A 12248-nucleotide genomic window follows, 5' to 3' on the forward strand; every position below is an offset into this window, starting at 1 on the left:
TCCTGATAAAGGACACTTTCGTCATCTCTCAACTACGTTCGCGACTTCTTCACTACGATGCTAGACTGAAGATCATTCAGCCGCTCGCACCATTCGTGAGTACAAAGGAAACTTTATGTGCTCTAGTCAAAGTGCTACTCGGTGAAGTTAACAGTGCGTTATTGCGCATCGGGAAGAGAAGTGATCGAAGCGATAGTGCAGTGACGAATTTGACACCATTCGGAGGGACAATTGAGGAGAGAGAAGACCTGCAACGCCACCTTGCATCGAAGCAAACCGAAGCCACATCCACACAGGGGGCGTATTCTCTTCTGGAGTTCACGAACGGCGAACAACACCAGAAAGACAACACACGCGTCTCAACGGCACGGAACACCAGCACAGGCGCAGTGCATAAAGAACAGCTGAGCAGCGCGAGCTACACAGAAGGAGTTCCACCGTTGGCAATGAACAACAACCTCCAACGAGCCAACAGCATGTTCGAGGATCACGAGCCGCAGCTGTCAGCAACAAGTTCACCCGTGGTGAGCGGTCGGGGCAGAGGACTAGTGCCAAGAGACCAACATGACCGGCGAGACAGCAACAGAGGTAGAGGAAGATCGACCAACACTTCAGCGATAAACGACAGCCTAAATGGAAAAGACCACATACATGACCAGACATTCAGGAACATTATCACCAACAATGCTAGCCTGTACGCAGATCTGGTAGAACGGCTTGCGCGAAGAGAGCAGTCTGTACGAACACCACCAACAGAACGAGCGGAAGACCGGAGAATGATGAAAGCAGTGCATAACTGGCCGTTCAAATTCCGGGGCGAGAAAGACACCACGTCTCTAAACATATTTCTCGATCGGGTTGAAACATTCGCCAAATCGGAGGGAATGAGCGACGGAACCCTTCTTTCGTCAATCAAACATCTTCTCCAAGATGACGCCTTAGACTGGTACGCTCGCGCTATGACACAACAGGTTCTCTATTCATGGCAGGCTTTCAAGAAGGAGATAAGAAAAGAGTTCCTACCAGTTGGTTATGCACAGATACTACGACTAGAAGCCAGCTTCCGCTTCCAGGGCCAGCAGGAATCATTCGCTAAATACTACCGGGACATCGCAGCGTTATTTCGGTTCATTTCGCCTCCAATGACGGAGGAGGAAAAGTTTTTCATCGTTAAGAAAAACATGAACGCCGACTACGCGGCAATCGTAACAGCAGCACGACCGGTGGATTCACAGGAGATGGTCGAAGTGTGCACAAGCTTTGACGAAACCCGAATGCTTCTTAATCGGCAGCGTAGAGTTCCAGTTCCGCATTACTCGTTGTTGGAACCCAACTTCGCGACTCCAGTTACTCCAGCAAAACAATACCAGCAAGCCCAACCGCCTCGATATCCCAGAGTAAACGTGGTGGAGTCTATCGAGGAAAGCGAGAACACATCGGCAGATCAACAGTCCAATTCGACGTGCGAGCAAGATGAAGCAGAATGGCAAAGCAAGATAGATCAGCTAATGCAGCAAGTAAGTGCCTTAAAGGGTCAGTTCGAGCGAAAGCTACCGAAAACTTCAAGCAATCACAACCATGGTCGGTCAACGTTGGTTCAGTCATCGGGACAGTCGCCAAACTCTCGTATTCCATCAAGTCAATATCAGCAACGATGGCAACTGGAGCAGCAGCAGGAAGGCTGGCAACAAGATAGAACACGAGCACAGCCAGCAAATCCACCAGTGTCCTCGCAACACCTGCAGGAAGCACAGCATCAACAACCGTGGCATCAGTCTCAGCAGTGTTCCGCATGGCAACAGCGGCCGTACGCGAATCAGAGCCCATCGCTACAAGCACACAGCAGTAGACAGCAGCCAGGAAGTAGCGACGCGCGCCCAGCCATGAACTGTTGGAACTGCGACGAAGAAGGTCATCGTTTTATGGACTGTCCGAAACCACAAGCGATCCTCTTCTGTTACAGTTGTGGTAGGAAAGGATACTCCTTACGCAGCTGTTTTACGTGCCGCACTGACGCGAGAAACCAGCAAGCGGGGAATCAACAATAGAGGGAACGGATTCCTCGCTCGTGACGGCCGAGCCCTCAGAAAATCAGGACACACTCTACATAGACACAGTCATCATCAATCCCGGACAAGACAACCGACCACACGCAGTCATCAGTGTTTTAGGACGCGAGCTAACCGCTTTGTTGGACAGCGGCGCAAATTGCTCGCTACTTGGAGGAAGAAGCACAAAAGTAGTAGAAGAACTGGGATTACGAAAGGAACAGGTGAAGGGTGGCATTAAGACAGCGGATGGAACAGAACACGCGATCAGCAACTACGTAAATGTCCCCGTTGCGTACAACAATCGCCACGAAGCATTACCGATGTTACTAGTTCCTTCCATACCGGACTGCGTCATACTGGGCATGGATTTTTGGAACAAGTTCGGGGTCATGCCGGTATGTTGCACAATGCAAGCGACGACATCGGATGAGGAGGACGAGCAAACAACAGAAGAACCGATGAAAAATCTCACACCAGAAGAACGCAGGTTACTCGACGAAGTCGTGGCACGGTTTCCCAAGGCAGACGAAGGAACACTGGGTAGAACAAACATCTACGAACATCGCATCGACGTCGGCAACGCAGTGCCAAAGAAGCAAAGGTACTATCCCATGTCACAATACGTATTACAGGAGGTGAACCGTGAAATTGACAGAATGATCGCTCTGGATGTAATCGAGGAAGCCGTCTTCTCACCATGGAACAACCCTTTGGTAGCGGTAAAAAAGAAGACTGGTCAGTACCGTGTTTGCCTGGACGCGAGGCATTTGAACTCTGTAATGGTGAACGAAGGATACCCAATCCCGCAAATCTCAGCCATCATTGGAAACCTAGGCGGCTGTGCATACATCTCAACCATAGATCTGAAGGACGCCTTTTGGCAGCTTCCACTTCATCCAGCATCCAGACCACTCACGGCGTTTACAGTGCCATCTAGAGGACATTTTCAATTTAAGGTGGTACCATTCGGGTTATGCACCGCCAGTCAGGCGCTAGCCAGAGTAATGACGCATCTATTCGCTGACATGGAGCCCTTTGTGTTCCATTACTTAGACGATATAGTGATATGCTCACGTACCTTCGAAGAACACTTGAGAGTGCTGGAGGAAGTAGCGCGCCGATTACGCGCCGCCAAGTTGACAATATCAGCAGAAAAGTCCAAATTCTGTAGGGAAGAGATCAAATACCTTGGATACATCCTCAATGAGAAAGGGTGGCAAGTGGACAATGAGAAAGTCGCGTGCATCGTACAGTTCCCGGTGCCAGAGTCCAGGAGGGAGGTACAACGATTCATAGGGCTCTGTAATTGGTACAGACGGTTTATTTCGGATTTTGCGAGAATAGCAGCACCGCTCACTGAGCTGACTAAAACCAAAACGAAGTTTCGGTGGACGAGCCATGCAGAAGAGGCCTTCTTGAAGCTAAAATCGATGTTAGTCACAGCACCGGTCCTTATCATGCCGGACTACACGAAACCCTTCAGCGTAGCATGCGATGCCAGTGACGTAGCCATCGGAGCAGTGCTCACCCAAGAGATAGACGGAGAAGAACACCCGGTCTGCTACTTCTCCCAGAAGCTATCCGTATCGGAACGAAAGTATTCGGTAACGGAAAGAGAGTGTTTGGCGGTGATAAGGGCAATCGAAAAGTTCCGGGGTTATATTGAGGGAGTCAGATTCACGGTGTATTGTGATCATGCTGCGTTGAGTTACCTAAAATCACTAAAAAACCCCACTGCACTGATGAGTCGATGGTTGCTGCGGTTAAACGCTTTCGATTTCGAAATCAAGTACCGAAAGGGATCCATAAACGTCGTTCCGGACGCTCTCTCGAGAATCGTCAGCGTGGCAACGGTCTCGGCAATCTGCACGGAAGACGCATGGTACAAGAACATGATAGAGCAAGTTAGCAAAAATCCGGACAGCCTCACAGAGTTTCGAATGGTGAACAACGAGCTGTATAAAAATTGCCGTGGTAGGAATGAAACTGGAGCACTCACGCAGCGATGGAGAAAAGCGGTTCCTCAAGAACAACGTAAGGAGATCATACAACGCCATCATGATGCACCAGCGGCCGCCCATCTTGGAATCGATAAAACGTTGCAGAAAATCAAAACCCATTTCTACTGGCCGAAAATGCAAGACGACATTTATAACTACGTCCATAACTGCGAGGTCTGTAAGGCCAGCAAGTCACCGAACGTGACACTGATGCCCCAGATGGGAGGGACGAAACCTGCTAAGTTGCCGTGGGAACTCATCTCGATCGATTTTGTGGGTCCTTTTACCCGCTCTAAGCAAGGAAACACGGTAATATTCGTTGTCGTCGACTGGGTAACGAAGTATGTCATCATCCAAGCTATGCGCGCTGCCGATTCGGTGAAAACAGTGGAGTTCCTAGAAAACGACGTGTTCCTGAAGTTTTCGTATCCTCGCATCATTCTTTCTGATAATGGGAAGCAGTTTCAGTCCGTCGCATTCCGTTCGATGCTAGCTCGCCACAAGATTCAGCACATGAAGACAGCGTACTATTGTCCTATGGTGAACAACGCTGAGCGAGTCAACCGGGTGTTGGTTACATGCATTCGTTCGTTGATCGATGATGATCACCGCAACTGGGATGAACACTTGTCATCGATAACAGCAGCCATAAACAGCGCAAAACATGATTCCACCGGTGTGAGTCCCCATTATGCCAACTTCGGCAGAGAGCTGCTGCTGTTCACGGATCTATACGAGCTGCAGGACATGAACATGGAGAAGGATGCGAAGATGTCGCAGGATCGGCGGTTAGCGGAGATACAACGAATTCAGAAGTTCATCGTGCAACGAATCAAGGAGAATCATGAAAAGTCAAAGCAGCGGTATGATCTTCGTAAGCGCTCGGTAACGTACAAGGAAGGAGACATCGTCTGGAGGCGTACATTCGAACTGTCATCGAAAGTGGACAACATCAACCAAAAGCTCAAACCTAAGTTCACACCGGCAGTCATAAGGAAAGTCTTGGGTGCCAATCTGTACGAGTTGGAAGATGTGATTACTGGAAAGACGGGCCGATACCACGCTAAGGACATCAAAACGGATTAGATGGTCAAGCTATGTAGGCAGACAAAGTTTGCTAACCACGAGCATTGATGCTTACTAAAATCCGTCGCCAAACGGAACAAATGGCACAAGTCAGGTGTGACGAGCAAAAACTTGAATAAACTACCTCTCCACCTCGACAGATTCCAGCTATGAATGCCACTACAGGTTGCGGACAATTGGACTCCTGCACAGGAAATTTAAACACGTTAAACGGTATTTCTCAAGACATCCTCAAAGCCGACCGCTGGCGAGGGAGTGTTGAACTCCAGTGACATTGAGAGGAACTCCAAACACCGAAACACGACAGACACCGGATGCGAAGCCAACAGCCTACGTCAGGCAAGGGAGACTGGGACCCTGAAAACCATCGTGAGTAGGGAGGCTCCAGAGACCACTATGCAGTTATAGAGCAAACTAGCAGCCTACGGAAGGCACGGGAGATTGGGACCCCGAAAACCACTGTGAGTAGGGAGGCTCCAAATACCATTCGGCAGAGCACATCGAACCGACAGCCTACGTCAGGCAAGGGAGACTAGGACCCTGAAAACAATCGTGAGTAGGGAGGCTCCAGATACCAGTAAAATAGCGATGAATAGGAGTGAGAACGTCAGGACAGCAAGAGCAGATAGAAGTAGCGTATCACATCTTCCCATCGCGCCAGGGAATGGATCGTGCGCCACTCGCAAAACGAAAAACTCACATCCTGTAGACAAACAGAAGGCTGCAGACAACTCTTCAGTACGGCAGATCGTTTCCTGAATAGGAGGAGCTGAGGCCTCGGATCGAGGGCCCAACAAGCCGGGTCGGCGGAGGTCGAAGCTTACGGCCACTATTCGGCGCAAGGGAGCATCGACTGTGCAGTGCTAAGGGTGAACAGGAGAATGGAGACGACAGCGGCTTTAGGCGAGGCAGTTAGTCACCGGAAGAAGGACGACGAAACGACGAAAACTGAATTCCGACCACAGTAAAGGACAAATAAAGCCGTCCACCACACAAAACCGGAAAAGGAAAGGGGACTCCAAAGACCGAATTGCGACACTCAGATGTACCGCGCGAATCCGCCTACTGCAGGCGAGGGAGATCGGAACCCTGATGCGTCACGGGGAGACTCCAATGCGGAAACACATCGAAACGACACCAAACTCAGCTAAACGTCAGTATTCCACCACAATAGCAAAATCAATCCATATCAGTTGTCTTTAGGGGGTCGTCATGAAATTCCTCTTGAAAGTAACGCGACCCGGGGCGCGGTAAAGCTCCTTACATGGGCTCATGGCGATTCTAGGGGAGCAAATGCCTCTTTTCTCTAGGCCAGACAACAAGATACGACCAACCAAACTATCCCAATCAACATAGCTTTTCGTTTTGTGTTTAATCCAATCTAGTTTAGCCAAATAACTATTTAGGATTAAGTTGTATGTCTGCCAAAACGGCATACGAGTCATGAGAAGCAGGTCCAAGAACATTGTCAGAGACAATTCGCCAAAACCTAATTGGCACACGATTTTGCCAGGAGCAGCTGGTAGAAGTATTTAGATTTGTGTATTTGTGGATTTGAGGATTTGTGGATTTGTGCATTGCGTGCTTTAAGCAGTGATTAAAGCCAATTTAGCTAGTGCTCGACTCTAGCGTTGAAATTATAGGACCGTCTCTGACCAACTTCTTACGGAAGTTGAAAAGAGTTTTTCATGAGTCGACTATACATCGCCTCATGAAAAACTCTGCCGCAAGGGTAATGTTATGTTACGTTTGAGAATTTTGTTTGCGGATATTTGTACGAAAGTTCGAGTTAAACGTTAGAATACTTAATACACCATCAAATCCAATATAATAAGGCACCGTGAACATAAAATTGAAAACCCCTACGCACCGCCTGTTGACGTCACTGCCCACCAAGCATCATTGCGACGCTCGGGTTTCCGAACCGCACATAGCCGTACATAAACAATCAACGACGAGCGTACCACCGGCGGCGCACACCAAGCCAAGCAAGCGACAGCAGCACGGACAACACATGCAAGCACACCTCGGACGGCCGTCTCTGTGCTCTCTCTCTTGCTGAAAAGGGAGACCAGCACGATCGTACCGATGGCACACAGCAGAAGCGTGGTTACCCATACACACACACCACGATCATGTCATGCGACCACCAGGTTGGCGAAGCAAATTCTTCTAAAGCGACGACAGTTCCCACAGTTCGTTTGGTCGCGTCGGAGGTTCGAGCCGTGTAAGTGCGTTGTGCGTGGTTCATCGCAGTAGAAAAAATCTTCACTGGTCAGGTGGGGCACCTTGTCGTTCGGCCAGGAATAGAACGAGAGTAAGGAAATAGTTTGAACAGCACGGATTTCGTCCGGCAAATAGTGGCAAGGATTACTCGAGGAGCGTAATTCCTCCCTTCTCAACAATCTTGACCGAACATTCATCATAAGGACCCCATCCAGGACGATCAGCTACGACCTTAGATCGGCTAGCAATAGCTGGTCAAACTGACGGTACCACACTCCGACGACACGCACGTGGCAACCACATGTCACAAGGTTCGGCCATTGACGACAGCACCTCTTAAGGCACCACAGAGGGCAATCTGCATGGCATAATCGACTTCGGACCAAGAAGTCTTCGAGCTTGATTGCACGCCACAGTTGGAGCCCAGAGCGACAGTGCACGGACAAAAGACACGCACACATCTAAAACCCCTGCTAAGGGTTTTTTTTTTGTATTGCAGAAACTGCTCCACAGAGTGTCACAATCATCGTGCCGCTACGCAACGAGGGTAGTGCAACAAGCAAGACCGATCAAGCAGGACTGTGAGACGGATCACAAACGAAGGCGTAGCCAGGGGGCTTTGTTAAGGATCAAATTCCCAGGAGGAGGACGACTAGCGCCGTGGAGGCCAACTAGCGGCGAGCAAGGTGGGAAGGAGAACTGCGCCAAGTGCATTGGCCGCGCATGCATCCGTCGGCTACGAGCAACGCGACAACGAACCTTGGCCTTCGCGATTGGAGGTATCAGTGTGTGTGACTTGCGAGTAGTGAACAAGGCGCTGGACCGCCGAGCTCGCGTGGTGAACGCTAACCCACTCCGGTGCAACGGTAGCTGCGAGCCACTCAGCGCGGGTGCGAATCAGCAGAACATCTCGGGCCGTTCATGCGGCAAGATGACATCGGCGTTTCGGGTGGTGACGTCGCTCCCTGACGGGGTCCGTGAGTAAACGAAATGCTTGCACGTACAAGATCACATAAACTGTTCATGTATCTTAAGAATAACTAGGAGATGGGGCCACATGAAGGGTAACCATTGATGTAAGAGGGCAAATGGGTAAAATATACGGTTGAAACAGATTTGATTGGTGTATTTGAGATTTGTTGGTGCACATGCCTTAGTGGAAGGGTTTGTTTCTGCCCCCTTTTCTGAGCTAACGGGGAAACTTCTAACAAGGGTCTCAGATTTTCATGAAACTTTTTCCACAGGCACATGGCTATATGAACAAAAAACAAAACAAAATTCAGGATCGCCTATTTCCCGGAAAACTCAGGTGGAACTTTTTTGTTTTCTCCTGACACTACTTACTTTGAAAAATCAAAATCAAAGTACACTGAAACCTCCATTTAGGTAATGAGTCGGGACTGCCTAAATAGAATTTTTACCTAAATGGATTCATTACCTAAATGGATTCAGTTTATTACCTAAATGGATTACAAGGTTGCAAACAAGTTCAACAAGGGAGAGTTACTAGGAGATTTAAAGGAGATCATGCGGAGTTTCAGATGGCTTACAAGGAGTTTCAGGAGGGGGTGGGTTTCAGGAGGGGAGGGGCTTCAGGGGCGTTTTCGGGGGTTTTTGGAGGGTTTTAGATCAGAATTGTCATTCGAATGACTAGCTGGACACGAAACACGACAAACTTTGCGAAAAACCCTGCAAAATTCCGCCAGACTGAAAAATTATTGAATGTCGGGACAAAGTCGGGTCAATTTTTATCGTATGTTGGGCCATTGTTGGACCAACATCGAACAACTGTTGGGTCTATGTTGGGTTTGGTGGCCAAAATAAAAACAGGTGAATGATAGGTTGATGTCGGGTTTGACGTCATCAATGCTGGAGCTGATATCAATTGAATGATGGAAGGATGGTTGATTATCTCAATTTCAGCTGGAAATGACGCTGGATATGGATACTGACACTTTTCAACACTGCATGGAAGGGGGGGGGGTGTTCAGGGGGCAACATTGCATCCCCCTCCCCCCATACCCACCCCCTAACACCACTCACTACTTCTTTCCCTTAAACCAATCTTATACCTAATCTTAAGTACTCTAACTGATCTGAACACAATCAAATTCCATTTAGGTAACGTTACCTAAATGGAGGGACCTAAATAGATTTTACCTAAATGGATCCTACCTAAATGGAGGTTTGAGTGTATCGTGAGAACAAAGTTTTTTTTTATAAAATAAAAGCAAATTTTCTCAGAAATCCAAAAAAATGTGAACTGGAAAAAGTGTTCCACAAAATTTTCACAGTTGAGACAACTCGTAAGGAAAAGCCGAAAAAACTATGCCCGAACTCGTGAAATATTTTCAAAACAATATTTTTAAGAAGGTAATTTCACAGGCTTTAATCGCTGAAATTATTGGAATGCACTTTTTTTTGTTTTTGAGTTATGGCCAATTTTGTTGAATGCCAAGGGCTGAAAGTCTCTTTAATAAAGACAAATCAAATCAAATTTGGCGAAAAACGTCCAAATGTGCCATATAAGCCTTTACTTTGAAAAATCATTACCGTAAACCGGGGTCAAATTGATCTCCGGGTTGAAATTGATCAGACGATTTTCCGTTAGATAAAACATACTTCAAATAGTTTCCAAGCAAATATCGTTTAGTATCGGTCCCAACTGCACGATAGTTGAAAGGGAATTATTTAAAATATGCTAAACCTAACCGAAAAACGTGTGATCGATTTCGACCCGAAGATCAATTTGACCCCGGTTTACGGTACTCAAATACAAAGCATCGTAGAAACAAAGATTTTTAATATAAACTAGCTGTACCCGGCAAACTTTGTCTTGCCTACTGCGATTTTTGACGTTTCAAGTCCCTAGCCAAGCGCCCAAGTCTTCGTTCAAAATGTATGAAAACCCGATTTTCAAAAACTCTCAATTTTCCCATGTTTAGGCCTCATAAACCTTCCTTGGGTGAAAACTAACAGAACAAAACTTAGACGACCCAAATTGGACCACCCGTTCGCAAGTTATGCACGGTCCCACGTATGCCACTGCATTTTTATATATATAGATAGATGAAAGCAAATTTTCTCAGGAATCCAAAGAAAAATATGAATTGGAAAAAGTTTTCCACAAAATTTTCCACCGTTGAGAAAATTCATAAAGGAAAGCCAAAAAACTATGCCTATTAAAAAACTATAAAACTCGGGGAAATTATAAAAAAAATTTGTTTAAGAAGGTAATTTCATAAGCTTGATCGCTGAAATTTTTGGAATGCCCTTTTTTTTCCTGAGTAATGGTCAATTTTGTGAAAAATGACCATGTACGCATATATTATACAGAGTGTTAGGTTCATAAGTGCAAACTTTTTAAAAGGTGATAGAGGATCACAAATGGTGAAAAAAAATGTTCTTCGCATATGGTAAAATCTCAACCGTTACGTAGTTATTGAACTTTCCATATTTTTGATTATTGTTGCTGCAACTGGCAATAACAATGAAATGGTCAAACTTATCGCAGTTTTGCAATCAAAATTGCAAGACAACGATAAGAGCTAGAAGTTTGGCGTCAAAGAACGAATTGTAGAGTAGAACAGGGGCCACAACTTTACCAAAGAAAGAATTTCAATTTATAACGCATTTTTCGAAGATAATTGACATAAACAAATTAAAACATACTATTTTTAGCTATTTTGCTCTAGAAAATTTAGCCATTTAACAGAACCAATCGATTCAAAGATGCAATTCGATAGAAAATCCAATAATCTTTCGAATAAGGGTTAAAAAACTGCGATAAGTTTGACCATTTTCAAGTTATAACCTGTTAAGGCATAAGGAGTCAAAATCATGGGAAGTTCAATAACTACGTAACGGTTGAGATTTGATCATATGCGTAGAACATTTTTTTTCACCATTTGTAGTCCTCTATCACCCTTTAAAAAGTTTGCACTCAGGAACCTAACACCCTGTATATTATATGTATAGTCATTTTTCAAAAAAATGGTCATAACTCAAAAACGAAAAAAAAAATGCATTCCAAAAATTTCAGCGATTGAAGCTTATGAAATAACCTTCTAAAAATATTTTTTTTGAAAATTTTCCACGAGTTGGGACATAGTTTTTTCGATTTTCTTTACAAATTTTCTCAACTGTGAAAATTTTGTGGAAAACTTTTTCATAAAAAAAACTTTGTTCCTACGATACTTCGTTCTTGAGTTATGATTTTTCAAAGTAAGTAGTGTCACGGGAAAACAAAAAAATTCCACCTGAATTTTCCGGGAAAATAGGTGACACTGAATTTTTCTCAATTTTTTTCTGTTCATATATCCATGAGCCCTGCCTGTGGAAAAAGTTACATGAAAATCAGATACCCTTCGGGCCAAACCCGGACGGCAATGAAAAAAAAATGCCCATATTATACAAAGTTCGACAAATGACTCAATGAATCGGTGTCTTATCAAATCAGGTATGTTTTCAATTCCCAACAGTTCGATATCTATCAAGTGAGCTCACTATACAATTCCATGGCAAACTTCTAATCTAAAGGGATCCCAAATAGACCACGATCTCAACTCATCATTCTCATCGCATTTGCGACTTGCCTCATTGATGTGTTGCTGTTGGTCAAAGCGAATCAAATGAATCGCAACCTCTCTAGTCTCGAGACTGGATTTTCCAGCAGCTCATGCTTCACTTTCATGGCTTTATGAAAGCATCCCGCCTATTTGGGGGGAATACGAAATCAAAACCAATTTGTCTATTCTGGCGAGGTTCATGAGGGCACGGCATCAAGCCACACCACTGCTGCTTCTCTGCTGAAGCCAGAAATATGTACCTATGTAGGTATTGCCAGCAGCTCGATGGAAGTTGATTGACTGAATTGGATTGATGG

At 45.9% G+C, this 12248-nt stretch overlaps 1 protein-coding gene across 2 annotated transcripts in view; it reads right to left on the minus strand.

Annotated features, from left to right (window-relative positions):
* Positions 1–12248, minus strand: part of LOC109408491 (furin-like protease 2) — a 1190934-nt gene that overhangs the window by 210871 nt on the left and 967815 nt on the right. The window lies entirely within an intron of this gene.

This window comes from Aedes albopictus, chromosome 3, assembly GCF_035046485.1.
Source record: "Aedes albopictus strain Foshan chromosome 3, AalbF5, whole genome shotgun sequence".
Taxonomy (NCBI): domain Eukaryota; kingdom Metazoa; phylum Arthropoda; class Insecta; order Diptera; family Culicidae; genus Aedes; species Aedes albopictus.